Source organism: Bos taurus, chromosome 11, assembly GCF_002263795.3.
Source record: "Bos taurus isolate L1 Dominette 01449 registration number 42190680 breed Hereford chromosome 11, ARS-UCD2.0, whole genome shotgun sequence".
Lineage (NCBI taxonomy): Eukaryota > Metazoa > Chordata > Mammalia > Artiodactyla > Bovidae > Bos > Bos taurus.
Window position 1 is genome coordinate 77,033,567 of NC_037338.1, and position 27,290 is coordinate 77,060,856.

Below are 27,290 nucleotides of genomic sequence, written 5' to 3' on the forward strand. Positions count from 1 at the left end.
GATGGCATCACTGACTTGATGGACGTGAGTCTGGGTGAACTCCGGGAGTTGGTGATGGACAGGGAAGCCTGGCGTGCTGTGATTCATGGGGTCGCAAAGAGTCGGACACAACTGAGTGACTGATCTGAATCTCTCTGATCTGAATGCTTCTGGTCCAGGACTACCTTTGAGAGGAACTTTGTAATACTGTACAGTGATGAGTGGAGGACCAGGGTTGAAGCTGGGGTATTCTTAGAGCCAGCAGAGAGCTCTCCTCATGGAAATTTCCCCCTTCCCCCTCCTTGCTTCGTGACTAGCACTCTCATAGACTCATCATCAGTCTATGTGTTTACCTGTTCCAGCCTTTCCTAGTTGGGATTAACGGAGCTATTATTACACAAGACAGAGGCGGTCCTATGACCTCTTGCTAAATCTGTTTGCCTGGTTTTCAGCATCTCAATCTCCAAATGAACCATTCATACACACACACTATTTAAACTGGCTGAACTGTGCAAGCAGATTACTCTTAAACTTCCTCAACTTTGAGGTCAGAGAAATTCAAAGGTTCAGAGTGACAGAGTATAGTCAACCCCTTTGGGTACTCAACTTAACCCACTGTAACCTATAGCCAGGAACAAGTGGAAAGGAAATCGTCATCACACACAATCGTCCACCCAAGGTGCAATTCACCCAAACTGCCCTGTTATTCTGTGACCTCATCTTCTGTAATTCAATGAACCTATGAGCCATGCCCTGCAGGACCACCCGAAATAGACGGGTCATGGTGGAGAGTTCTGACAAAACGTGGTCCACTGGAGAAGGGAATCCTTCTCCACTTCAATCCACTTCAATATTCCTGCCTTGAGAACCCCATGAACAGTATGTTTTACTAATAACTCCCTTTAATCTCAGTATGTTTGCCTTCATATGTGCTTAGTCTTTTTGGAAAGGATTTTGGCATATACGTTCTGGACTCACCCACTGCCATGTGAGTAACAAAACTAACAACAGGGAGAGTGCTGGCCACCCACTTGTCAACTGTCTTTCTGAAGATGGGTGCAGGTTAGAGATGATGATCAGAGAGAAACACACGGTGCGTAAAACACAAGACATTGAAGCTAAAAGACAAGATTCCCTTGAGAATACAGTTTAAGCCTCACCACATGTACTGCTGTTACCATAGAGAAACTCGTCAAAATATCCAGGTAAATCGAAGTAATTGAAGCTGCTCTATATCTTCTTTTTCCAGGAAGCTGTAAAGGGCTGCAACCCAGAAATCTCTCATCTGAACTCCTAATAAAGATCATAATAGCTGCTGATAGTTGAGCCCTTGCCAAGTCCTGGGGGAAACACTTTACATGTATTATTCCATTTAATAATTACAAAATCTTTAAGAGAGAATACTGGTTTTCCACATTTCACATGTGAGGAAATGAAGACTTCGAGAAGTTAAGTAACCTGTCCAAAGTTACACTTGTAATCTGGGTCAGAACTAGTATTTCAACCCTGTCAGATGGATGCCAGACATCACACTTGTACTGGTGTGATTTCTGCTTTTTTATGGAACAGACAGACAGCCTCAGCCAATCAGACAACACTTTCACGGTTGCTGCTTGACAGGTCTGAGATGAATATCTTATGAGCAAATGGACCTCAATTCCACAGAGACACGAGATGCACCACTTGGGCTTCCAGCCACTGGTGTCCAAGGATCCATCATGATGGGGTAGGTGGTGGGAAGCAGAAACCATTGAACTTGGTCCCTACCTAGGGAGAATTTTTACATGCAAGTAAGCTGTGGAAAATTGGGCAGGAGAACATATGGCTGAGGGGCCAAATGTGTGAAAAGCAAAGTATAAAATATGTATTTTAGCTAAAACCAAGAACTAAAAAAGGCTAAGGAGGCTAAATAGTATAGAGGAATATCTTCCAAAATCGGTTGCAGAGCTGCTGTTAGCTCAAATGGTGACAGACTGGCTGCCGAACGTCCTAGGGACTTCGGCATGGATCCGTTGCACTGGGGGTTATTTACAATGCCCTCTCATTTTAATATTTATTTAGAAGTTAATTACTGTCACTGTCAGCTCTTTTATCTCAGCAACATTTCAGAGAAATGTATTCAGGCATTATGTGACTTGTAAGTAAGATTAACAAGAAAGTTCAGAGAAGTGTAATAATCAAGGGATTTGGCTGTTAATAAAGAACTTAATGAAAAACAAATGAGTTAACACCACATAGAATTTGAATTTGGCTAAAGCAAATTCTAGAATTGCATATCGTACACTTCCTTAAGCATACGTCATTGTGCCTCTAGAATCAACATTAATGATCAAGGACCACATTCATGTGCAAGTGAGCAATGAGAATAGCCAACGGAGAGGGTTATTTTACACTCACAAGCCACAGCTTTGCCCTGCCTTATTTAAATCTTTAAATAAACACAATGTTTACTTATGTGGGCTTCATTGGGTGTATTATCTGCATTATGCCCTCACACACACAGACCTGCACACAGACACACATACACATACACACACACTCACTACTGATGAGTTGATAGAGTGTATTACGCCTGCTTTACAGATGGCTAAAGGGATTAAGCAAATATCTTTGCTGTAGCATGTGGCTGAGCCTTTGTATTCATTTATAAAGTTAGGGAAGTCACTGAAGAGAAAGAGAAATCATGCAACTGGAATGGAGAAGAAAAGCTCCAATTATAGTTCCAGAATTGGCTGCCACCTTTAGTGTTAACAGAGTGTGCACGTTTCTCAGAAGTGACACCTGCATTGTCTATGGGGAAACATTTAATGCCTGAAGCTGTATTAAGGAGGTCGGTGAGCATACAAGTGAATAGAAATGATGTCAGTTCCTTCTGTGCTAGGAGAAGCTGCACTAATTTAAGTAGGAGCGTATCAGTGGTTCTGTGGACCTCTCTTAATTTGATTCCAGTTGCCATGGACCATTCTGCCCCTGCCGAATACCTGGAAATTGCAAAACCATATGATGATTTGAATGTAGGTGCAGTTTTGTTTTTTTCACTGCCCTTTGTGTCTCTGTCCATGGTTTCATTAGCTTATGTCTCTTTGCTAAAAGGATGCCTGACTCTTTTGTAACCCTATGGACTGTAGCCCGCCAGGCTCTTCTGTCCATGGAGTTTCCCAGGCAAGATTATACTGGAGTGGGTTGCCATTTCCTTCTCCAGGGGATCTGCCTGACCCAGAGATCTAACCCACGTCCCCTGAGTTGGCAGGCAGATTCTTTACCGCTGAGCCTCCATGGAAGCGCATAGCATAGTATAGCCAGGGATTAAAGTGTGCTGTATGCTTATGGCTGGATGTGGGGATAGGTGGGAAATGTTTGTGGAATGAATGGCAGTGTACTTACAAAAACACCCTCTTTTCTCAAGGTCACTTATCCAAAACCCTCATTTATATAGGCCACAGCTGAGAGAAAGGAAAAACAAAGTTCCGAATTGCCAAAGTAGAGGTAGCTATGAGACCACCCCCCCAAATTAAAATCTATGCTTTATCTAAAGAAATCCTGAGCCTTCACATAACATAACTTTGTATCCTTATTTTTGTCCTGAATTGTCATGGTACTTGGTCACAGTTGGTGCCCAGTACATAAATATTGCATGAAGAAAGCATGTCCTAGGACTTATCTTGAGGTCCAGTGGCTAAGACTCTGAGTTCCCAAAGCAAAGGGCCGGGGTTTGATCCCTGGTCAGGGAACTAGAGCCCTCAGGCTGCAGCTAAAACTCTTGCATGCTAAAGCAAAGATCTAAGATCCTGCATACCACAACTGAGACCCAGAACAGCCAAACAAATAAATTTAAAAAAAAAGAAAAGAAAGAAAGCATTTCATGCATATTGGAAGATTTCAATCTGAAAATGCTACATGTGTTAAATGTTTGGGAACTGGAAAACGTGTGTTGATAATCTGATGAAGTTGCTCATGGCTGATTTTTCTCGTGATTCCAGAAAAATGAAGAGGTTTTGTATTTTCCAGGCTGCATCATTGACTCATCCTGATAAAGAGATGATCTGGGTTGCTCAGCCTGCTGTTGAGTTTGCTGCTACTGCTACTGCTAAGTCACTTCAGTTGTGTCTGACTCTGCGCAACCCCATAGACGGCAGCCCACCAGGCTCCCCTGTCCCTGGGATTCTCCAGGCAAGAACACTGGAGTGGGTTGCCATTTCCTTCTCCAATGCATGAAAGTGAAAAGTGAAAGTGAAGTCACTCAGTCGTGTCCGACTTTTAGCAACCCCATGGACTGCAGCCTACCAGGCTCCTCCATCCATGGGATTTTCCAGGCAAGAGTACTGGAGTGGGGTGCCATTGCCTTCTCCGGTTGAGTTTGCTAGGAGAATGTAAAGTCAAGACAGGTGCAGATGGTAACAGGACACTGACCAGTTACCTTTGCAGATAACTGGCTTCATCTGTCTGCCTGGGTATGGAGAGACCCGGTTTTCAACCATGTGCAAATACAGGGGAGCCGATCTGATCGCAGTGATGTTTTACACCACAGGCAGAGGCATCTTTCTAGCCAACATTCACTTCGCAGGCAGGGAATGTAATTACGCTTTCATACATATTCCCACAGAACCCTGCACAGTCACCCAAACACTAAAAGCAGAAGAAGAAGAAGAAGAAGAAAATGAGTCAGTGCCACCAATGCTTGCTTGTTGGAGGACACTAATAAGAACTCTGGGAGGCAGGAGATGGGCTATTAGCAATGTGAGGTGTGGCTGTGGACATTTATGTTTCTTAGGGAAGTCATAGAGGGGCTGAAAGGCGGTTGTGGACATTGACTTCAGTGCACACAAAGTCTGCAATACAGTACAAAGTGTATTTACTCAGATAAACAGAAGTCAGAGAGATTTTAATTGGAAAATTTAACCTCAACATTAAATTGTTTAAAAAAGTGCAAATACTTGGCAGTGGTCAGTATTGCTGTAGTATGGTAACTGCTGGTTAGGCTCTACCTCGAGGGGCAAGGGACTTTACTTAGAAAATCTGAGAGGCTGTTAACACAAAGAGGTGTTGCTGAATTAACAATCACAGACCTGATTTGAATTCCAGTTCTGTATTTATTGCGTGAACTTAACCAAGTTAAGTAGTACAGCATCAATTTCCTCATCTATAAGATGCATATGCTAATTCCTATCATAATATTGTTGTGTGGATCCAATGTATTTAAAGAAACACATAGGCGGTCTACACTTCAGAATAAGCTGTTCTTAGCTTTGTCGAATTTCAGTAGTTGTTGTTGCCAGAATGTACTCCATGAAACACTACTTCTACCAAATGTAAACAACAACAACAACAACAACAAAATAAGCAATGACATAAAGTTAGAAAGTGCTACATCTAGAAAGTGCTAGATCCTCATTTTGGTAGATATAACACATGCTTGAACTGTAAAGACTCTTGAAAGTCCCAAGGTTAAAACAGTAACAACAACAACCACCACCACCTATGTGGTTAAAGCAATTATATAAATGTAACTGACAATGGGACTTGTATTTCTGATATTCAAATTTTAGTAATATGTCTAATTAATTGTTGTGACATAAATTATAGGATATATTTTGGGAAGAATCAACTTTGTCCAAATTCTTCAGTTTACAGGTGTCTACTGTCTCAGAATAAATCTCTACCCGATGGCAGGTTATGACTGTTGTCAGAGAACTCTTCATATCATGTTACACTGGAGTTTGGCTCCATACTGCAATCAGCTTGGGTGCTTAAGAAATTAATGATACTCAGGTGCTTGGGTACCATTTCTGGAGATTCTCCAATAATTGGTATAGATTGTGGCTGAGCACATTGTTTGGAACACCCTAAGTAATTCCAAAATGCAGCTGAATTTAGTAACTAAATAATCCCAGTGCTATCATTTTTAACACTGTTGATACATTTTTTCATTCAAATTTGAGAGTTAGCCTTCAACCTTTCTTACAAAGCTCAGGGCTATATAAACCCTTAATGATCATGAGCAGTGTCCTTCATTCTTTAATTCATTCATTTAATAATTATATCCTCATCACAAGGGCAGTAACCATGTTCAATGGATTCTGTTCAACTTTCACTCCTGACCACTCCAATTCTCAAAGCTCTTTTGTTTCTCTAAAGTAAGACTCATCTCATTGTTTTTTACCATGCAGAATAGCATATGCATATGTGTTCTGCCCGGGGTATTTACCTTTTTATGTGTCTAGCTCACTTCTCCTTCAACTTAAGCTGAAGCCATGAACTCATAAATATCATAGGTGCCAGCTGTGGAAATGTAAAGGCAGTGAATGTCACATGGAAGACAGAAATAGAGCTTGGGAGTAAGACAGACATGAGTGTAAACACTGATTCTACCTCTAAGCAATGATGTGGTCTTAGACATTTTCTTTCATTTCTCTGAGCTCAATGTTTATATATAAAATAGGAGCAATTAATACAGACCTGGAAGAGTTGTTATGAAGATCCAGTGGAGTAAGTTCCATAAAGTTCGTAGACCAAAGCATAGCACTGCTGCTGCTGCTAAGTCACTTCAGTCGTGTCCAACTATGTGCGACCCTATAGACGGCAGCCTACCAGGCTCCCCCATCCCTGGGATTCTCCAGGCAAGAACACTGGAGTGGGTTGCCATTTCCTTCTCCAGTGCAGGAAAGTGAAAAGTGAAAGTGAAGTCGCTCAGTCATGTCCAACCCTCAGCTACCCCATGGACTACAGCCTTCCAGGCTCTCCATCCATGGGATTTTCTAGGCAAGAGTACGGAGTGGGGTGCCATTGCCTTTTCCGAAGCATAGCACAGAGATAATCTAATAAGGAGAAAAGGAAAGATATACTCATCTGAATGCAGAGTTCCAAAGAATAGCAAGGAGAGATAGGAAAGCCTTCCTCAGTGACCAATGCAAAGAAATAGAGGAAAGCAATAGAATGAGAAAGACTAGAGATCTCTTCAAGAAAATTAGAGGATACCAAGGGAACATTTGATGCAACGATGGGCACAATAAAGGACAAAAGTGGTATGGACCTAACAGAAGCAAAAGATATTATGAGGAGGTCAGAAGAATACACAGAAGAACTATATAAAACAGATCTTCACAACCCAGATAATCACGATGATGTGGTCACTCACCTAGAGCCAGACATCCTGGAATGCGAAGTCAAGTGGGCCTTACAAAGCATCACTACAAACAAAGATAATGGAGATGATGGAATTCCAGTTGAGCTATTTCAAATCCTAAATTTGGAAAACTCAGCAGTGGCCATGGGACTGGAAAAGTTCAGTTTTCATTCCATTCCCAAGAAAGGCAATGTCAAAGAATGCTCAAACTACTACACAATTGCATTCATCTCACAGGCTAGCAAAGTAATGCTCAAAATTCTCCAAGCCAGGCTTCAACAGTACATGAATCGTGAACTTCTAGATGTTCAAGCTGGATTTAGAAAAGGCAGAGGAACCAGAGATCAAATTGCCAACATCTGCTGGATCATCAAAAAAGCAAGAGAATTCCAGAAAAACTACGTCTGCTTTATTAACTATGCCGAAACCTTTGACTGTGTGGACCACAACAAACTGTGGAAAATTCTGAAAGAGATGGGAATACCAGACCACTTGATCTGCCTCTTGAGAAATCTGTATGCAGGTCAGGAAGCAACAGTTAAAACTGGATATGGAGCAACAGAGTGGTTCCAAATCGGGCAGGGAGTACATCAAGGCTGTATATTATCACCCTGCTTATTTAACTTACATGCAGAGTACATCATAAGAAATGCTGAGCTGGATGAAGCATAAGCTGGAATCAAGATTGCCAGGAGAAATATAAATAACCTCAATATGCAGATGACACCACCCTTATGGCAGAAAACAAAGAACTAAAGAGCCTCTTGATGAAAGTGAAAGAGGAGAGTGAAAAAATTGGCTTAAAACTCAACATTCAGAAAACTAAGATCATGGCATCTGGTCCCATCACTTCATGGCAAATAGATGGGGAAGCAATGGAAACAGTGATAGACTTTATTTTGGGGGGCTCCAAAATCACTGCAGATGGTGATTGCAGCCATGCAATTAAAAGATGCTTACTCCTTGGAAGAAGTTATGACTAACCTAGACAGCATATTAAAAAGTAGAGACATTACTTTGCCAACAAAGGTCCATCTAGTCAAAGCTATGGTTTTTCCAGTAGTCATGTATGAAGGTGAGAGTTGGACTGTAAAGAATGCTGAGTGCCCCAAAATTGATGCTTTTGAACTGTAGTATTGGCAAAGACTCTTGAGAATCCCTTGGACTGCAAGGAGATCCAAGCAGTCCATCCTAAAGGAAATCAGTCCTGAATATTCATTGGAAGGACTGATGTTAAAGATGAAACTCCAATACTTTGACCACCTAATGAGAGGAACTAACTCATTTAAAAGACCCTGATGCTGGGAAAGATTGAGGGCAGGAGGAAAAGGGGACAACAGAGGATGAGATGGTTGGATGGCATCACCAACTCAATGGACATGAGTTTGAGTAAACTCTGGGAGTTGGTGATGGACAGGGAGGCCTGGTGTGCTGCAGTCCACAGGGTTGCACAGAGTTTGACACAAGCTGGAATCAAGCTGGAATCCTGAATGAACTGAACTGAACTGAATCTAATAAGGAAGCTTTCAACACTATCCATGTTGCCCATCTTGAGACTTTCCTGGATTGCACCCACTTGTGTACTGAATAGGAATGTCCACTCCTCAGAGTATAATCTTGCTAAATTTGTATCTCTAGGCCCAGAAAAAAGACTCATTGAATTTCATGCAAAGTGGATTTTTCCTTCATTTGTTGTTGTTCAGCTGCTAAGTTGTGTCCAACTCTTTGCGATCCCATGGGCTGCAGAATGCCAGGCTTCCCTATCCTTCATTCTCTTGAAATTTGCTTAGACTCGTGTCCATTGACTCAGTGATGGCATCCAACCATCTTATTCTCTGCCACCTCTTCCCCTTTTGCCTTCAATCTTTCCCAGCATTAGGGTCTTTCCCAGTGAGTCAGCTCTTCCCATCAGGTGGCCAAAGTATTGGAGCTTCAGCAGCAGTCCTTACAATGAATATTCAGGGTTGATTTCTTTAGGATTGACTGGTCCTTGCTGTCCAAGGGACTCTTAAGAGTCTTCTACAGCACCAGTTTGAAAGTATCAATTCTTCAGCGCTCAGCATGATTTATGGTCCAACTCTCACATCCATACATGACTACTGGAAAAACCACAGCTTTGACTATACAGACCTTTATCAGTAAAGTGATGTCTTTGCTTTTTAATACGCTCTATAGATTTGTCAAAGCTTTTCTTCCAAGGAGGAAATGTCTTTTAATTTTATGGCTGCTGTCACCCATCACAGTGATTTTGGAGCCCTGGAAAATAAAATCTGTCACTGTTTTCCCTATTTTCCTATTTTTCATATAGTGATGGGACCAGATGCCATGATCTTAGTTTTAAGGCAACTTTTTCACTCTCCTCTTTTACTTTCATCAAGAGGTTCTTTAGTGTCTCTTCACTTTCTGCTATTAGAGTGGCATCATTTACATATCTGAAGTTGTTACCATTTCTCCTGGCAATCTTGATTCCATCTTGTGATTCATCCAGCCCAGCATTTTGCATGATACCTGTATATAAATTAAATAAGCAAGGTGACATATACAGCCTTCTTATACTCTTTTCCCAATCTTGAACTAGTCAAATATTCCATGTAAGGTTCTAACTGTTGCTTCTTGACCCACATACATGTTTCTCAGGAGACAGGTAAGATGGTTGGGTATTCCCATCTCTTTAGGAATTTTCCACAGTTTGTTGTAATCCACACAGTCAGAAGCTTCTGCATAGTCAATGAAGCAGAAGTAGATGTTTTCCTGGAATTCCCTTGCTTTCTCTATGACCCAACAAACATTGGCAATTTGATCTCTGCTTCCTCTACCTTTTCTAAACCCAACTTTTACATCTGGAAGTTCTCAGTTCAGTTACTGCTGAAGTCTAGCTTGAAGGATTTTGAGCATAACCTTGCTAGCATGAGAAATGAGTGCAGTTGTCTGATAGTTCAAACATTGTTTGCCCCAGCCCTTCACTATTTTCCTGCTATTAAAAAAAGAATTGAGGAAGGAAAGATAACATACATGGTCATACTAATATATGAATGTAGTAGAAAAAATATATTACCCTTCTATGTAAGTAACATTTTTATTTTATGATTTTTCAATTTTTTGTTTTGGGCTGTGCTTGATGTTTGTTACTACAGGCAGACTTTCTCTGGTTGCAGTGAGCAGGGGTTACTTCTTGTTGCAGTGTGTGGGCTTCTCATTGTCGTTTCATCCCCTGTTGCTGAGCACACGCTCTAGGGTGCACGGGCTTCGGTAGTTGTGGCTCATGGCCTCCAGGGCACAGGCACAGTAGTTGGGTCCCATAGGCTTAGTTGCTCCCTGGCATGTGGGCTCCTCCTGGACCAGTGACTGAGCCTGTGTCCCCTGTAATGGCAGGCAGATTCTTTACCACTGAGCCACCAGGGAAGTCTCAGGAATGTCTACAAATAGAGATAAATCTGAGGAAATTTTATTTCAGTTGGACTTGAAGGTAAATATCATTAGAAGCCAAGAGAGAGAGCTGGCAACTTATTTTCCATGCTAATGAAAACTCTAAAGAAACTGCCTTTAATGGCACAGGGGGACTCTAGAGCATGTGGTGAACTAAGTGTGGCTGACATATTGTTACTGAACCAAGGTCTGGCTGCTGACTGCTCAAAAGCCATTAAAAAGGCCAGGCTGGTGGAAAGGAAAGTTTTCTTTATTTTGGATGCTGACAACCCAGGGTGAAGAGGGAAGACTCCTATCCAAAGGCCAACTCTACCCCTGACAATTAGGGAACACGGGGTTTTTATAGACAGAGGGAGCAGGCTACCTGTAGAAATAGCACAGTCAGCTCTGACGCTCATCTTGAAAATCAGTGGTCTGATCATCTGATCAACATCACCTGGATTGTTTTAAGTACAGTTAATCATTCCTTCCAGGGTCGGTCTATTTCCATTTCTTAAAGGCAGTTCTCAGAATTTTGGCAGCTATGTCATGGCTATAGTCTGGTCATCGTGTAGTTAACTTGTTCCACCTGGTGCGGGTTTTAGTAGCAGTATTGAGTTGAGTCCTCACAGGACATGGTTCAGAATAAGACAGCTTACAGGATATGGTTCAGAATATTATCTATAGTCCCCAAGAATGAACGAATGGTCTTTAACTCTGCTTAATGACTGAACTATTATTATTTGATCTCCTTTGACTGTTTTCCTTTGTTTCTGCATCTTCTCTTCTATTGCTGGCTGAACAAACATTCCATTTCTGTTTCCTTTGGGCCTCACTGACTTACTCCTGGAATATCTTTATGGCCCTTGCTCCCTAGAATAAAACCAAAGTTGTGTGTAATGTAAAGTTGTGTGTAATGTGGTCGCCTTATGATCTTAGCTGTCTTAGCTGCCCACACAGAAGAGACCTGAGGCCATGGAAAGTGCAGAGCCAAAGTTATCAGGGAGAGAAGTAGAATGGCAGTCACCAAATAAACCTCAGGCCATGGGCGTGTCCCAGCATGCCTGCATCTGTCAGTCTATTATTGCCTGACGAGTTAGTCCAGGCTTCTCTTAGGACTTTATCTCATTCTCTTCTCAGGTTGGATGGCTTTAGCCCCTTCCCAAAGCCATCCAGAGAAGAGAATGAGATCAGAGTCTCAGCATCACCAGCAAAGGAGGTTTGGAATCTTCCACTGGGCATCCAGGACTGGCAGTCCCTAGGTCCACAGAGTCCCAGTAGGACCCTATACTCTGCTTCTGCTATATAGCATAGATGCTGGGAAAGATTGGGGGCAGGAGGAGAAGGGGGCAACAGAGGATGAGATGGTTGGATGACATCACTGACTCAGTGGACATGAGTTTGAGCCAACTCCAGGAGATAGTGAAAGACACGGAATCCTGGCATGCTGGGATGTCCATGGGTTGCAAAGAGTTGGACAAGACTTAGCAATCTAACAACAACTAGTCTGTTCACCAGGGAATATGCCACATTTGCATTTCAGAAAAAAAAAGAGTGTTAATGCATGTTTAACACAGTGTCTGGAAAGTATTTAACATTTAATAATATTAGCAGTTATCATGAAACAAAAGGGGAAAGGGTAACATCAAGTGACACAGAAAGGTCTAATAGATGAAAAAAAGTTTAAAAGGTCATTGACTTTGGCAATCTGAAGGTCACTGGTACCCAGATAAGAGCACTTCTGGCAAAGTGCATTGAGTGATGAATAGAAGGGGAAGAAACTAAACAGAGAATGGTAAACTTTTCAAGAAATTAGCATCTAAAGGATTGGCAAAGGACTAGGCTCCAGCTAGAGAGCGCACCCCAGGTCAGTAAAATCATTTTTTGCTTCTTCTCACCTGGGATGGGGAGCATCATGTCATGATGCTAAAGTCTGCATGGGTCCTAGCTCTTCTGCATCCCCCACTTTTGTCTCCTTGATATCCCTCCAGCATGCATGGCTTTCCCGGTATCTAGGCAACTTCCAAAAGCAAGACCTTCCAGGACCATAGGATATGCTTGTTTAAATTGCTTGTCCACAGGAAGGATTATAAAAAATCGATGGCTAATGTTTTATCCACATATTCTTTATGTACAGCTGTGATCTCCAACTGAAATATTTGCATCCTTTCTCTCTTAAGCTATGACTCATTTAATCATCCTTTTGGAGACCTAGTTTGGACTCCAAGTGGGAGTGGGTGGACTCATTTAGCAGAGGTTTGATGGCCATAACTGGAGGAGGGCATGACAACCCACTCCAGTATTCTTGCCAGGAGAATCCCATGGACTTAGGAGCCTGACGGTCTGAAGTTCAGAGGGTTGCAAAGAGTCGGACATAACTGAAGTGACTGAGCACACACACGATGGCCATGAAACTATTGTGTGTCGTTTCAGTGGATTCGAAGAGTTTCATTACCACAGTCCTTTATGTCTCAGTGTAGAAAAGAATTCAGCAAGAGGCAAAGTGATAGATAAGAAGTGATTTACTGGAACAGGACGCTTGTGGAGCCTACAAGCAGGCAGGTGAGAAATGTGCCCCAAGAACTTACTGGGCTACAGTTTTATAATCAGAAGAAAAGTGGTCAGGGGAGAAGAACTTCGTTGTCTTTCTTCAGTAGATGTTATGCTTCCGTCATGAGCTTCTCCTCCAGGTTGAGCAGGGGAGTTTTCTTGTTCATACAAGGTCAAGTAAGGTCCACAAATGATTGTTTTATATGTGTGTACAGGGGAAATCCTAGGGATCATTAGTCTACTGAACTCACTGGGCAAGATGTGGGTCTCATGCCACCATTGTCTTATTGTTTGGGGGAATGTCTCATGCTTCTGTTACATGCTTTTGCTGCTGAGCAAACCTACCTGGTTTTGTGGTTAAGTAAAACAGTTCTCTTTAGTAATCATTAATATATGAGGGTCTCCCACATTTTTTCTACCTAAAATCTCCTAGTGGGATTAACAATTTGATCACCTACTTTGCCCCTTTATCTCTATCAGCCAGAATCTGAAGAAAGTCCCAGAGCTGCTTAGAGGGCATCTGTTCTAGGGGTGGCCAAACAGAGGTTACCTGACTCTAAGAGGAATCCAGTTCCTTTCCCTGGAAAATGATTCAACTGCAATCTTCTGTTAGATTTGGTCATTCCAGAGGCTACCTTGTCTTTGTGTGAGGTTTTCAGTCTTCTCAAAAAAAGCTTTCTGAGAGCCTTTAAAGCTCTGGGTGCAAAAACATTACATCTTCAAATCATTTCTGCCCTGTATCGTAGCTTTGACTTTGTCAATTTTTAAGAGTATTACAAATTGACAGCTGGTCAGCAAAAATCAGCCTGATCATCTCTTCTCCCTGAAATCCCTTAAGTACATTCATTTCTCAGATTTCTGTAGGGTTTATTTCCTCATATTCTCTCCCTTAACTGTGTTAGTGATTCTTTCCTCCTTTCATGAGTCATGCTTGCAATGTTTCTTATTGACAAAATAAATGTTGAAAGCAACTCAGCAACTGGGCTTAATATCATATACTTGAATCCTTGTATTCTATGATAATCCAAGCCTGACTGGTTGGGACACTTAGCAGTGCATCCTCTATCTCTGTTTTGAGAAGATAACATGACCCAGACTTCAGAAACTGCACAGATGTTGATAAAGGAATAAATTCTATGAAAAAGTGTTTTTGTTGTTGTTTTAAACTAAGGTGGTATTTTCAAAAAATTGCCATCACTCTATCGCCAGGTAAACACTCTGGCATAACAAGAACAAAAAAGTATCTTACAACCCAGTTCCACTGGGTTGGTACTTCTCTAGAATCATTTTTTGAGGTTTTTCTGAACCTATATTCTAAGCTATGCGTGCATGCTGAGTCACTTCAGTCGTGTCCGACTCTTTATGACCCTATGGACCATAGCTGGCCAGGCTCCTCTGTCCATGGGATTCTCCAGGCAAGAATACTGGAGTGGATTGCCATTTCCTCCTTTAGGGGATCTTTCCGACCTAGGCATCGAACCTGCATCTCTTATGTCTCCTGCATAGTCAGGCAGGTTCTTGACCACTAATGCCACTTGGGAGGTTGTTCTAAGCTATGATCATACATATTTTCCATTGCATCTGTACATACTGATTCCTCTGCCTAGGGATCCCAAGTTTCCACAAACCTATGTTAAATTGGACATAATTTTATGTCCAATTCAAACATTAACTCTTTTCTAAAAGTTTCAGCAAATCCCTGCATGGAAATCTGAAGTATACATTCCTATACAATGAACTGCAGCACATTCATTTTAATTGGCTGGTTTCACTCCCTGGGGGCATCTTACATTAATATCTGATTCTAAATGTCCAGTTCAGTTTCTTGTAAGCAATAATTAATAAATATTTAATTAATTTAAATATTTCTTATTTAATGTAAATAAGAAATGTTTACATTGCTTATTGCCTACCTCAAGTAAATTGGTCACATTATTTCTAAATTTACAAAGTTTGTTTAAAATGTGATAGTTTTTGATTAATCCTTGATCAGCTGGTGATGCCCTATATTTTCCCAATGGAACTTCATCTCATTTTAAGTCTGATGTATATTAGAGACTTCATTGTCTTAAGAGAAATCAGAATTTGAATGGTTAGATTTAAGTTTCTTGGTAGTATGTGGGTGTATGTGTGTGCTTAGTCACTCAGTGGTGTCCGATTCTTTGTGACCTCATGGACTGTGGCCCACCAGGCTCCTCTGACCATGGAATTCTTCAGGCAAGGATACTGGAGTGGGTTGCCATTTACCTCTCTGGGGGATCTTCTCAACCCAGGCATCAAACCTGGGTTTCCTTCATTGCAGGCAGATTCTTTACTATCTGAACCACCAGGGAAACCCTCCTGGTAGTACAGATGATCCCAGATGGAAATTTGGAAGAAAAAAAAAAATGTAGTGCTTATCTGTTTCATCTAATTTTGCTAAATATGGGAAGAATCAAAAAATGGTAAGTGGCTGGTACCAAGCCAAAGAGTGATGTGGAATCAGATCCAGGACTAGAATGTAGGTCTCCTGATCCACATTTCTAGAATTACTGAAAATAAAATTAGATTAAGATATCTGAGTCTCATTTTTGGCTTTGCCATCAATAAACTGGGTGATTTAAAGCACAGTCCCCGTACTCTGGGAATTAAATATGAGACAGGAGAGGCAAGGAACATTGTGTCAATCACTTCACAATATGTTTATCATAATTTTTATTACAAAATTAATTGTAGTGAATGGTTTTGTGGCAGATGAAGACCCCTGTAGGTCACAGCTCTGGCTGAACTCTCCCTGGCTTTGCCACCTCCATAATGGGAGAATTTTCTCACAGAGTAACGATTGGCAGCTTGTCAGGAACATGCCTTCACGTTCCTCAGGCTGCACCATGCACCACTCAAAGGAGAGGTATTTTATGGTTGGATTTTAGGCATTTCAAGGCAGAAGAAAGAAAGGTCTGGGAGGCAGTGGTAGAGTGCTGTTCAGGAAGCTCCTTATTCACAGTGGTCTCGTACCTTCCCAGCAAGCAGCGTGTGCCTAATCCAGGTTACACCACTCACACCCAGCCACGCCTCCTCTCTAACCGCTAGGATTGTTTAGTCACTCTGTGGTGAATAAAGACCTGTACAAAAATGGTCACAATGGCAGGACAGACACCTTCACAGCTTTCTATGCCCTGGAGTGAGGTTGGTGGAGTGGGATTATTGGAAGGGAAGGATAAAGATGTGCCTGTGCACAGAACCTAGTTCTCAAACCTCTCTGTACAGCCCTTAAATCTTCTATTCCTTTGTACCTAGGATAGTATTTACTATATAGATCATACACCTATATGGGATCAGTATAGAGGTAAATGGTCTCCCTTATGGGCAGCATTTTATTTGCCTTAGCACACAGCACGCAGGGGTGCCAAGCCCCTCCACAGCCTGAGAATATAAGTAGTTACTAATCACCTCTTGTCTAGCTAGTTAGTATTGGCGAATGTATATATGCTGTGTGTGTGTATATGTACTAGGTAAAACTTCCTTAGTCATTGTCTGATAGAGACAGACATCGCTTGGTGGATACCTTGATATCTTCTTATTAATAAGATGCCCAAAGCTCAGATTAACTCCCTAAGACTTTCAATAGGCTTTTCTGAAAATCAGCATTATAACCACTGGTTACCCTTTAGCCACCCATTTTGAAATTTGGATATAAAAGTGATCCCATTTTCTTACCCTGTTTCATTTCCCCTCATGGCTCTATTATCACCAAGGAACACCCAGACTTATCCGCCTTAATAGTACATTTCATTGTTTTCCATAGGACTAGAGATAAATGGATTTGTAAAGAAAAAAATGGAATTGGATTTTCCTCCTCCTTTTGATAACTTAGTAGGAATTCCAAAATTATTACTTGAGAGATTTTCCTCACTGTGACTAGATTATTGTCCGTGCTACAATTTACTTTCTCTTGCCTATATCAACATTTAAAGAAAAAAAAAAGGTATGACTATAAGGATAGACCATGTTTACACTCTCTGAATTTGAAGAAAAAGAGGTGAACGAGTTTCTGTTCATTCAAAGTGTGTGCTGGAGGGGGTGAAATGTCTGTGGGTCATTCTGGTGGTTAATTTTGTGGTAAGTAGCTACATCTGACTCACAATCACTTTGGACATTTAAATGTAAGTTGTCTTGCTGTTTAAAATCATTGTATGTGACTTTTTCATGCCCAGTGCCCTAGACGCTATAAACCATTACCGAGCTTGTGTTCCTAAGGATATTACAGCTCCTATGTCTTGCCTGATGGTAGGACGTAGCCTTCACAGAGAATCATGAAGAGCTGACTGATAGTGTTTTCCAATCTGCTGGGTTATTAGAGGAAGAACCTGTAGTGTGAAGAGAGGAAGGGACTGGACTGAAAACTTGTATGTGACAAGGCAGGAAAATAAGGGCCAGAGTTGGGGTGAGGAAGCACTGAAAGAGCCAGAGGGAAGTTGTGTTAGATTCTGGCTAAGACAGCTGAGCTCATGAGGGCAGGGAACGGGCTGGAAGGCTGGCTGGCATAGCAAAGCACATTCCCACAAGATCGCCTTCTTGCTAAGGAATCTGAACTGACTTTCTTCCACTTTGTGTGTGTTTCATGACTTATTAAATAGATTAGTTACATTGATTTTTACTTTGAGATTTCCAGGCAATCACACAATACTTGAATTTTTCAATCCTGTTGCTACATTATATGTTAATAAAAGCCAATAGCAAACATTTAAAAAGTTTTCCTAGATTAGGACGCTTCCAAGAATCAATAATCTCATTGACATGGTTCAAAAAGCTATCAATTCTATGAGGGCCACTAATGGCTGCAGAAGGCAGGCATGTAAACACCACCAGAAAAATCAATGTTCTCTCTAAGTCATCGACAATTCTTGATGGCAACTTGAATTATGAAAAGCATAACATGTGTCTCATGACTTAAGCATTTGAAAAAGATCCATGTCAGGCTAGCTGGTGTCCTATTGTCCAGGATAAGGCAACTACAGGTAGTCACTGTTGATCTGATAACTTCTACTGGAAAATATTTTATGTGTTCTAAGATATAACGTCATATATATTACTCATTTGACACCCAGAACCACCACCCTGTGAAGTGGAGAGGAAGGTACACTAGCCTTATGCTGTGAATTCACAGAGAAAATAAGAGAAGTTATACATTGGCCAACTTACCTTGGAAAGAGTTGGGAGTAAAGCTTTTTTAAAAAAAAAAAGAATTTCATTTACTTGTCTATTTATTTTTGGCTGTGCTGGGTCTTTGTTGCTGCGTGGGCTTCTCTCTCCTTGCTATATGAAGGCTTCTCATTGCAGTGACTTTTCTTGTTGCGGATTTCAGGCTATAGGATGAACGGGGTTCAGTAGTTATGTCACGTGGGCTTAGTAGTTGTAGCTCCAGACCACAGGCTCCAGAGCACAGGCTCAGTAGTTGTGGTGCACAGGCTTAGTTGTCCAAGGCATGAGGAATCTTCTGGCACCAGGGATCTTCTTGCATCAAACCTGTGTCTCCTGCATTGGCAGGCAGATTCTTTACCTCTGAACCACCAGGGAATCCCTAGAACTTTTCTGATTTCTATTCTTTCATCCTTATGGATATCCGCACCATTACAATTGCAAATGCAATGATTACTTTTTATTTACCAATTCTCACTGGGCTGTAGTTAAGAAATAGTTTCCAGGGAAACCTAAAAGCTAGTAAAGGATTCAGAAGGGTCAACTACTTAGGGCACCTCACCTACATTTGTATAATTAACATAAGAGCACTCATAGAAAAATAAGAACTACACTTTTTCATGCTCTTCAATTGTCTCACTAGTTATTGGAGCCTCTCTACTCTCTCAAGTGGGTGGTATTTGGCATTTCTTCCTATATGTCCCCGTTTTAGAGAGAGATAATGACAAATAGAACTGAACTTACTGAGATATTCAACTCCTAACTCTGCCTCTTGTTTCATCCTCTAACAGTGTAACTTCTTTTCTGTAGCCGAATCTTTGGTTGAATGTTTTAAAAATACACATTTTTATTAAAATAAAAAACATGTTTACAAGTGAATTGAAGGTTTGTCCTTAAAGAAACAGCACTAGTAGAAAGGAATGATCCTGGGAGTTTCTCGATGCAGTAATGAATTCAACATTCTTCAATCAAATTTAAAATTTAATTATAGGTAATTGTTCTTTTTTTAATGAAGTATTTTTGACATAATGCTCTATTATTATATAATTAGATAACTACCTCCATTAATCACCTTACAGCTTATTTTTCTTTATGTTTTCTTTAAATATTTATATACTATGCCCATTTTTATAGCCACAAAGCTCAACCATAATCAGGAATATGAGGGAGTGAAGAGCTTAGTGAAGGATGCTGCTGCTAAGTCACTTCAGTCATGTCCGATTCTGTGCGACCCCAAAGACGGCAGCCCATCAGGCTCCCCTGTCCCTGGGATTCTCCAGGCAAGAACACTGGAGTGGGTTGCCATTGCCTTCTCTGTTAGTGAAGGATAGTCACCGTTATTTCCCCAAGGGTACCTCTCATGCTCTTTGATTTATTAGAAAATCAAATGTTTGCAAAATACTTTCTATATTCTTGAATGCATGATAGGCACTCAAAACTTAATCTACCATTTGCCGACCATCTAAATATGTGCCATTCAAGCAGGTTGCTAGGACTGGATTCAAAGGAAAAGGCTGGAAAGAGATGACTAAAATGTAACTTTTGACTGAGAGGAGTTTACAATTTTCTTAAAGAGAATCCAGGAAGGATGCTCATAGCTCTTTCTCTTAAGACATTCATGGTGCAAAATAGAAAATCCAGTGAAATATCTATCACAAATGTGAGAATGTGTTAGACTGGGTGCCCAGTGATGGCAGGAGAGTTTTTCTGGCTGCATCCAATCTTCTGGTGACCTTGACCTGGTTAGGTTTTACATGTTAAGTCTGCATTAAAGGTGAGTCTTTACCAGTAGACAGTTCATGTCCTAGCTCATATCTTTGTTTCTAATTTGAAATACTAGCGTGGAATGATACTCATTCTCTATATCTGCAAATGGCCAGAGAACTGTATTTAAATTCCTTTTATCTTGCTGGAGACATTTATGAAAACCCAACTCTGCAGTCTGTATATTCTTAGGCAGATTGCTTAACCTTGCTGTTTCGGTTTCCTTACTTGTAAAATGGAATATTTATAGAGTAGTGAGAATTTTAAAAGTTAATAAATACAAATCACTCGGAACAGTTCCTAACACACAATGCAAATGCAAAATGATAGGTATTATTTTCATTCTAATTTTATTTTCCTATTGTCTTTAGAGATGAAATGAAAATGGACTTTGTCAATGTCTTCTTTCCTGTCTAAAACTCACATCTGAATATCCATGAGCCGTTTTCATGGGAGTGTTTGGAGGCTTTTTGTTTTCAGTTTTTAAATTAATTAACTTGGCTGCACTGGATCTTTGTTGCTGTGTGCCTACTTTTTTCTCTAATTGTCGTGAGCGGGGCTATTCTAGTTGTGGTGAGCGGGCTTCTCATTGTGCTGGCTTCTCTTGCTGCAGAGCAGGCTCTAGAGCACGTGGGCCTCAGAAGTTGCAACTCAGACTCTAGAGCGCAGGCTCAGTGGGTTGTGGTGCAGGGGCCTAACTGTACTGTAGCATGTGGAATGTACCCAGACCAGGGATCAAACTCATGTCCCCTGTATTGGCAGGTAAGCACTGAACCACCACCCTAACCCTAATCCTTGTGTTTTGAAGGCAAAAAAAAAAAAAAAGACATTTGAATTGATTGTTACCTTCATGTATCTTAGGCTTCCCTTATGGCTCAGCTGGTAAAGAATCCGCCTGCAGTGCGGGAGACCTGGGTTCGACCTCTGGGTTGGGAAGGTCCCCTAGAGACGGGAAAGGCTACCTACTCCAGTATTCTGTTCTGGAGAATTCTATGGACTGTATAGTCCATAGGGTTGCAAAGAGTTGGACATGACTGAGCGACTTTCACTTCACTTCATGTATCTTCTCCATTGTTTTGATGTCCTAATGGCTATTTCCTCTGGATATTACATTAGTGAACATTCTATTGGCTATAATGGTCATCTCACCAAAAAAAAAAAATAATAATAATAATAAAAGAAAAGAAAATGAAAAGGATACAAGAAAAACAATCTACTTTATTGCTGACTTACTAAAACTTTATTAAGTTCCAGTACAACTGGATTCTGTACAATTGGATTCTGTACAACTGATGTGTTGTCATTTAGACCACCTAATTATGGAAATGTATCTAAAACCTGGGGAATGAGAGTCTCCTATGGAGGAGCTGTCTGCTTTGGGAGGAAGTTCCTTAAGGAAGCTTTAGGAATGTCAACATTAGTTGACAAATTGATAATTAAAAATTGTAGTAAGAAATATTTTCTCTTGGAACTGTCCCAGAGTCATTTTTTTCTTTTCTATAATTAATAAGAAAACTAAGCAGCATATGCTAAAATAAACACTATATTGAACACCCAGCAGAGTAGACTGAGCTTCATGCTAGGTTTCCATGATGTGCTGGACTTACCACAGAAGGATGTATCTGAGCCTGGTCTCTACAGGTCTCACTGGGAAAAGTGAAGACACCCACGTATCAGCTCTTCCTTCACAGCAGTGGAAAGAAACCATGTTTGCACAAATAGATACAGCTCCTTGAGGGTGAGAGGTAGAACTGAGTATTTCACAGAGATACTGAGAAATATGGAGCAGAAACTGACCCATAAATTTTTACTTTTCTGTGTTCCTTATCTTGTCTCTCAGTACACTGAAATATCTTCAAAGTTGAGATTCATATATTCTTTTCTCTTTCATCTAAGCACCTAGCTTGCCAGTGCTTGGTTCAGGAAGTGAAGTGAGTCGCTCAGTCATGTCCAACTCTTTGCAACCCTACGGACTATACAGTCCATAGAATTCTCCAGAACAGAATACTGGAGTAGGTAGCCTTTCCCTTTTCTAGGGGGTCTTCCCAACCCAGGGATCAGACCCAGGTCTCCCACATTGCAGGCAGATTCTTTACCAGCTGAGCCACAAGGGAAGCCCCTGGTTCAGCAAAGAACTGTTCATTTGTTGACTGGTCATGGGTGGGATCTAAGGGGATAGGTGCTTATATTTAATGAATTATGAGTATAGTAGCAAGAACTCCAGAAGTTTTTATATATATATATATTATTTTATTTAATTTGCACAACTATTCTCTAAGGTCAATGGTATCAGTCCCAATTTATAGATGAGAAAACTGAGGCTGAGATAAGCTAAACAATTTTCCAAAATCAAAATCATGTTTCTATCTCAGCTCCATCTTTGTAGATTTCTTGAAAGAAACCAGGTTGAAGGCACCTTTTACCCACTTAGTTCCCACTTTAAACACTAATATTAGAACCCTACATCTTTTTCTTACAATTATTCACTAAGGCAGTAGAATTTTTTGAGGATTTATAAGAAAGAAAGAAGGGCTATGATTTGAGATAAGAGTAAAAAGGCTAAGAAAATCTCCAAAGACAAAAAACATACAAATAGTATTCTTCTGGAAGTATTCTTCCAACAAATCATTTGGAAAATGAATTTACATTTAAATCCAGCTCTTGTTGATGCAAAATTATGTGCAGTTAACTCCACTGGTACCAATAGTTGTCCAAGCTCTTAAGTGTTGCTCTTTTAAATTGTATAATGACCCCAGGGACTTCTTGGAGGATGGGGAAAAATGAAAGTGGGTGTGATGAAAAGCTATTGATAGAAACTGAGACCACAGAAGATAGACACATTTTCACAGTCATTTACAATCTAACCTAAAGGGAGACACCCCGAGGGCTCTGAAGCAATACCAATCTCTCTGAATCATAGTTTTATAACCTGTAAAGTTGGAAAGCAAAGGCCTGCTGTCCCTCTTACAAAAGGAGAAAAGGGTAGGTGGCAGTCACATGGAGCAACTCAGCAGCAGGACCCTTCTATATTTGGCTTCCATCTCCCATGCCTGCAGCTTCAGAGCACAAAGTCCTTCCTCTTCCTTCCCCTCCTGGCCACATCCTTGTTCCCTGGTTGAGGTGCCTTTTGCAATGCTGTGCTGATTGTCTGTGAAGGTTGCATCAAGGAATGGTGCATTACTTGGTAATGGTACATTACCAAGAGTGAGCAAAACATGGCTATATTTACTTATTTATTTTTTAAAAATAATTTTTATTTTTAAATTAATTTTTATTGGAGTATAGTTGCTTAACAATGTTGTGTAAGTCTCTACTGTAAAGTGAATCAGCTAGATGTATACATAAATCCCCTCTCTTTTGGATTTCCTTCCCATTTAGATCACCACAGAGCACTGAGTAGAGTTCCTTGACCCACACAGTAGGGTCTCCTTAGTTATCTATGTCATAACTAGCATCAACAGTGTATATATTGTAGAATCTAGAAAAGTGGTATGTGCTGTGTGTGCTGTGCTTAGTCGCACAGTTGTGTCTGACTCTTTGCAACCCCATGGATGTAGCCCATCAGGTTCTTCTGTCCATGGGGATTCTCCAGGCAAGAATACCGGAGTGGGTTGCCATGCCCTCCTCCAGGGAATCTTCCCACCCCAGAGAGCAAACCCAGGTATCCACACTGCAAGCACATTCTTTACCATCTGGGCCACCATGGAAGCCCAGAAAAGTGGTAGAGATGATCTTATTTGCAAAATAGAACTTTTATATGTATGTGCGTGCATGCTAAGTCGCTTCAGTCATGTCTGACTCTTTGCAACTCCATGGACTGTAGCCCTCCGGTTTCCTCTGTACATGGCATTCCCTAGGCAAGAATACTAGAGTGGTTGCCATTTCCTCCTCCAAGGGAATCTTCCCAACCCAGGGATCAAACCCGAGTCTCTTGCCTCTCCTGCACTGGCAGGCAGGAGCTTTATAGTACCACCTGGGAAGCCCTTTACATATAGAGCTCCTACCAACTTCAAAGAGCAGCTTTTAGAAATGGATCGCACTTAAGATACAGATTAAGGCCAGTGGGCCAGAATTGTTCAATAAAATCCCTTGTGGACTGGGGAGTCATGGTGCTATACCTAGGGTTTAATAAGGAAGTCTAAACACCATGTGACAGTCCTGTCCTGGCTATGTCAAGTATACCCCAGACTGCCTTGCCAGGGACCCTTATACTGTACCCGTTAGTAGATGAGCAGGAGAAAGTTAGTGACGACAAAGGCCATTTTCTCTGCGTTTTATGGATTCAAATGCACTGAAAGTACCAGGTCAAAAGTTCAGAGTGGTGCTTGTTCGTTCTTCTGGCAGAAGTGCGATCACAAGGGAGAAGGAGTTACACTCTGCAAGAACTGAAAGAGAGAGGATTCTGAAGACATTATCAACCAACTCCAGTGAAAGGGCAGCTTACACTGCATTTGATTCCTAAGACTACAAAAAGTTTCAGGCTGACGCTGTAAGTGCATTCTGAAGGGGAAAATAAAGTATTTCCTCCAGTTCTGGCAGTTCCGCAGGGAAAAAGAGGTATTAGCAGAAGTCTGAGCCTTCAGGGGTCTGGCCCACATCCCAGCCAGATCCTGAGAAAATGGCAGGACTTCCAAAAATTCTTGTGGCAGGGATCTGCATTTCCTGTCCTAAATGGTTAGGCCATCTGGAATGTCTGTTAGGGAAGCATTACACTGTCCTCATAGGCTCCCAAAACCACTTCAAGTATTCTACAGAATAAAAATAAGTGGAATAAAAGCAAACCAACTCTTCCAGAGGGGAGAGGCACAAACATACCAGAGTCAGATGGAAAGATCAAAATATACAGAACTAAGAATGTTAAATGTACATTTCACTGAGCTTCACTGAGCGACATCAAAGAGTCAATTTAAGATGGAGAACTGAATTTAATGTCAGGCCATTTGGGCCACGATTTCCTCCTGTAGTTTTTCAGCTACTTCCCTTAGGTAGGTAAATGGTCTCCATACAGGTGCGACCTCAGAAGGCAGGTGGCTCCTTGCAACAACCCCCAGCTCCCAAAAAGCAACCAAAGTGTTTTAATGATGGAGAGACAGGCATTTCATCTGTCTATACACAAGACAGCATTATTCTTCTTTAGCTGTCACTGTCATTTTAGAATATATATGCAAAGGAACTGACAAGTTAAAATGCTGAACAGGGAATCTAGGCATAATGCAAGCATGCCCATACGTGGTGTATTCATTTTCTGTTACTGTATAAGGAGTTACCATAAACTCAGTGATCTTCAACAATATCTATTTATTATCTCCCAGTAATGTAGGTCAGAAGTCCAAGCAGGCGACTGAGCTCTCTGCTTTGGGTATCAGACGGCTAAAATCAAGGTATCTGCTAGACTGGACTAACCTGGATGCTCTGAGTAAGAACCCGCTTCTAGATTCATTCCAGCTGCTGGCGTAATTCAGTTATATGGGCTATATAAGACTAAGGTTCCCATTTCCTCATTGGCTATCAGCAAGGGCCCATCTCAGCTCCTTAAGGTCATCTATATTCCTTCTCATGTGGCCCCTCTATCTTCAAACCAGTAGAGCCCACTGATTCCCGCTCACCATTGGAATCTCTCTGATTTTCCTTCTGCCTGCAGCCTGAGAAAAATCTCTGCTTTTAAAGGACTCACATGGGCTTCCCTTGTGGCTCAGTGGTAAAGAATCTGCCTGTCAATGCAGGAGACATTGGTTTGATCACTGATCCAGGAAGATCCCACGTGCTGCGGAGCCACTGAGCCTGTGCTCTAGGGCCCAGGAGCCCCAACCACTGAGGCCCACCAGCTCTAGAGCCCATGCTTCACAACAAGGAAGCCACCGCAATGAGAAGCCCATGCACCATGACTATAGGATATCCCCTGCTCGACCAACTAAAGAAAAGCCAGCACAGCAGCGGAGATCCAGCACAGCCAAAAATAAATAAGCAAATAAAAATTAAAAAATAAATAAAGTGCTCCCGTGAGTAGATTAGGTTCACCTGGATAGTCTCCCTTTCGATATATAATAAGGAACCTGATCACAGGAGCAACAGGGAGCAAATATCTTGGAGATCACCTTGAAGGTCTGCCTACCATGTATAGAGCATGACTCCTCCCAAAGACAGAAACAGCAGAGTGATTTCCAAAGAGATGATGACTTGAGAAAAAGTGGCCTGCATTTTTGTGTATGTGTGAAATGTACAACCACAAAGAGTGTGGTGGCAGCTGTGGTTGTCACATCTCTCGTGCTTGTTGCTAAGTATCCTTTAAAATGACCTCAGGCATACATTCTACCTCTGCCCATACAGTTCTTCCCCTTTTTGACTTCCTGCCTTATCCCATTTCCCATCATAGAAGTCTCAGCCCTGGGAATTCCCTGGCAGTCCAGTGGTTAGGATTCTGTGTTTTCACCCCTGAGGGTCTGGGTTCAATTCCTAGTCGGGGACTAAGATCCCACAAGTCAAAAAAAGAAAAGAATATATTCAGTGCTGTTACTCATGCTCTGTCCACACAGATCTCATTACATACACCTTTCCTTTCTCAGGTCACTCGGAGCTCCTGAAGGGCGGTTAAAGAGTCAGAGGGAATTCTACTTACCTGTAAAACCCCTGCTACTCTCTGCATGAAACCTGACCCAGTATAGGCACCTAGTGACTGACTGTAAGATTGAGATAGGTGGTGCCATTACCTGCACTGTGTTATGTATATGCAGTAAATTATATGCCCAACAGCTTTGCATGCTGTTATGTTAGCAAAACAGATTAAGGTTTTAAGTCCCACAATAGCCAATCAATATATATTGCAACACAGAATCCATACACTTCTAAATGAGTTTGTACAGTTCAGTTACCTTCTTTCTCCATTCAGGTAATACAATTCTCATATTTAATCTGCCAGGTGATACGTGAGCTCTCAGAAGCCAGGGGATTATCTTCTTTCCTCCTGCAAATGATATCAAAATTAGCTACAGTAAATATGTCATTGCCACTTCTGCTCCAGGTAAACACGTGATTTGGTAAATAGACAGTGATGGTTAACGAATTAGCTCTTCTTCACTCAGAGTAGTCCAATCTCAGATCATCACCTCATACCAATGTCTTATCGAACCAAGGAACATGGGAAGCTCAGTGCCAAGGATCCCAATGTGACCACTGTCCACATAGCATATGGTGCTACTCTTCAGATGTGCAGAGTCAGAGTGGCAAGATGAGTATGCATCACTGGGGCAGCTCTAAGGAAACCCCTGATTGTAGAAATTGAATGCCTCCAGTG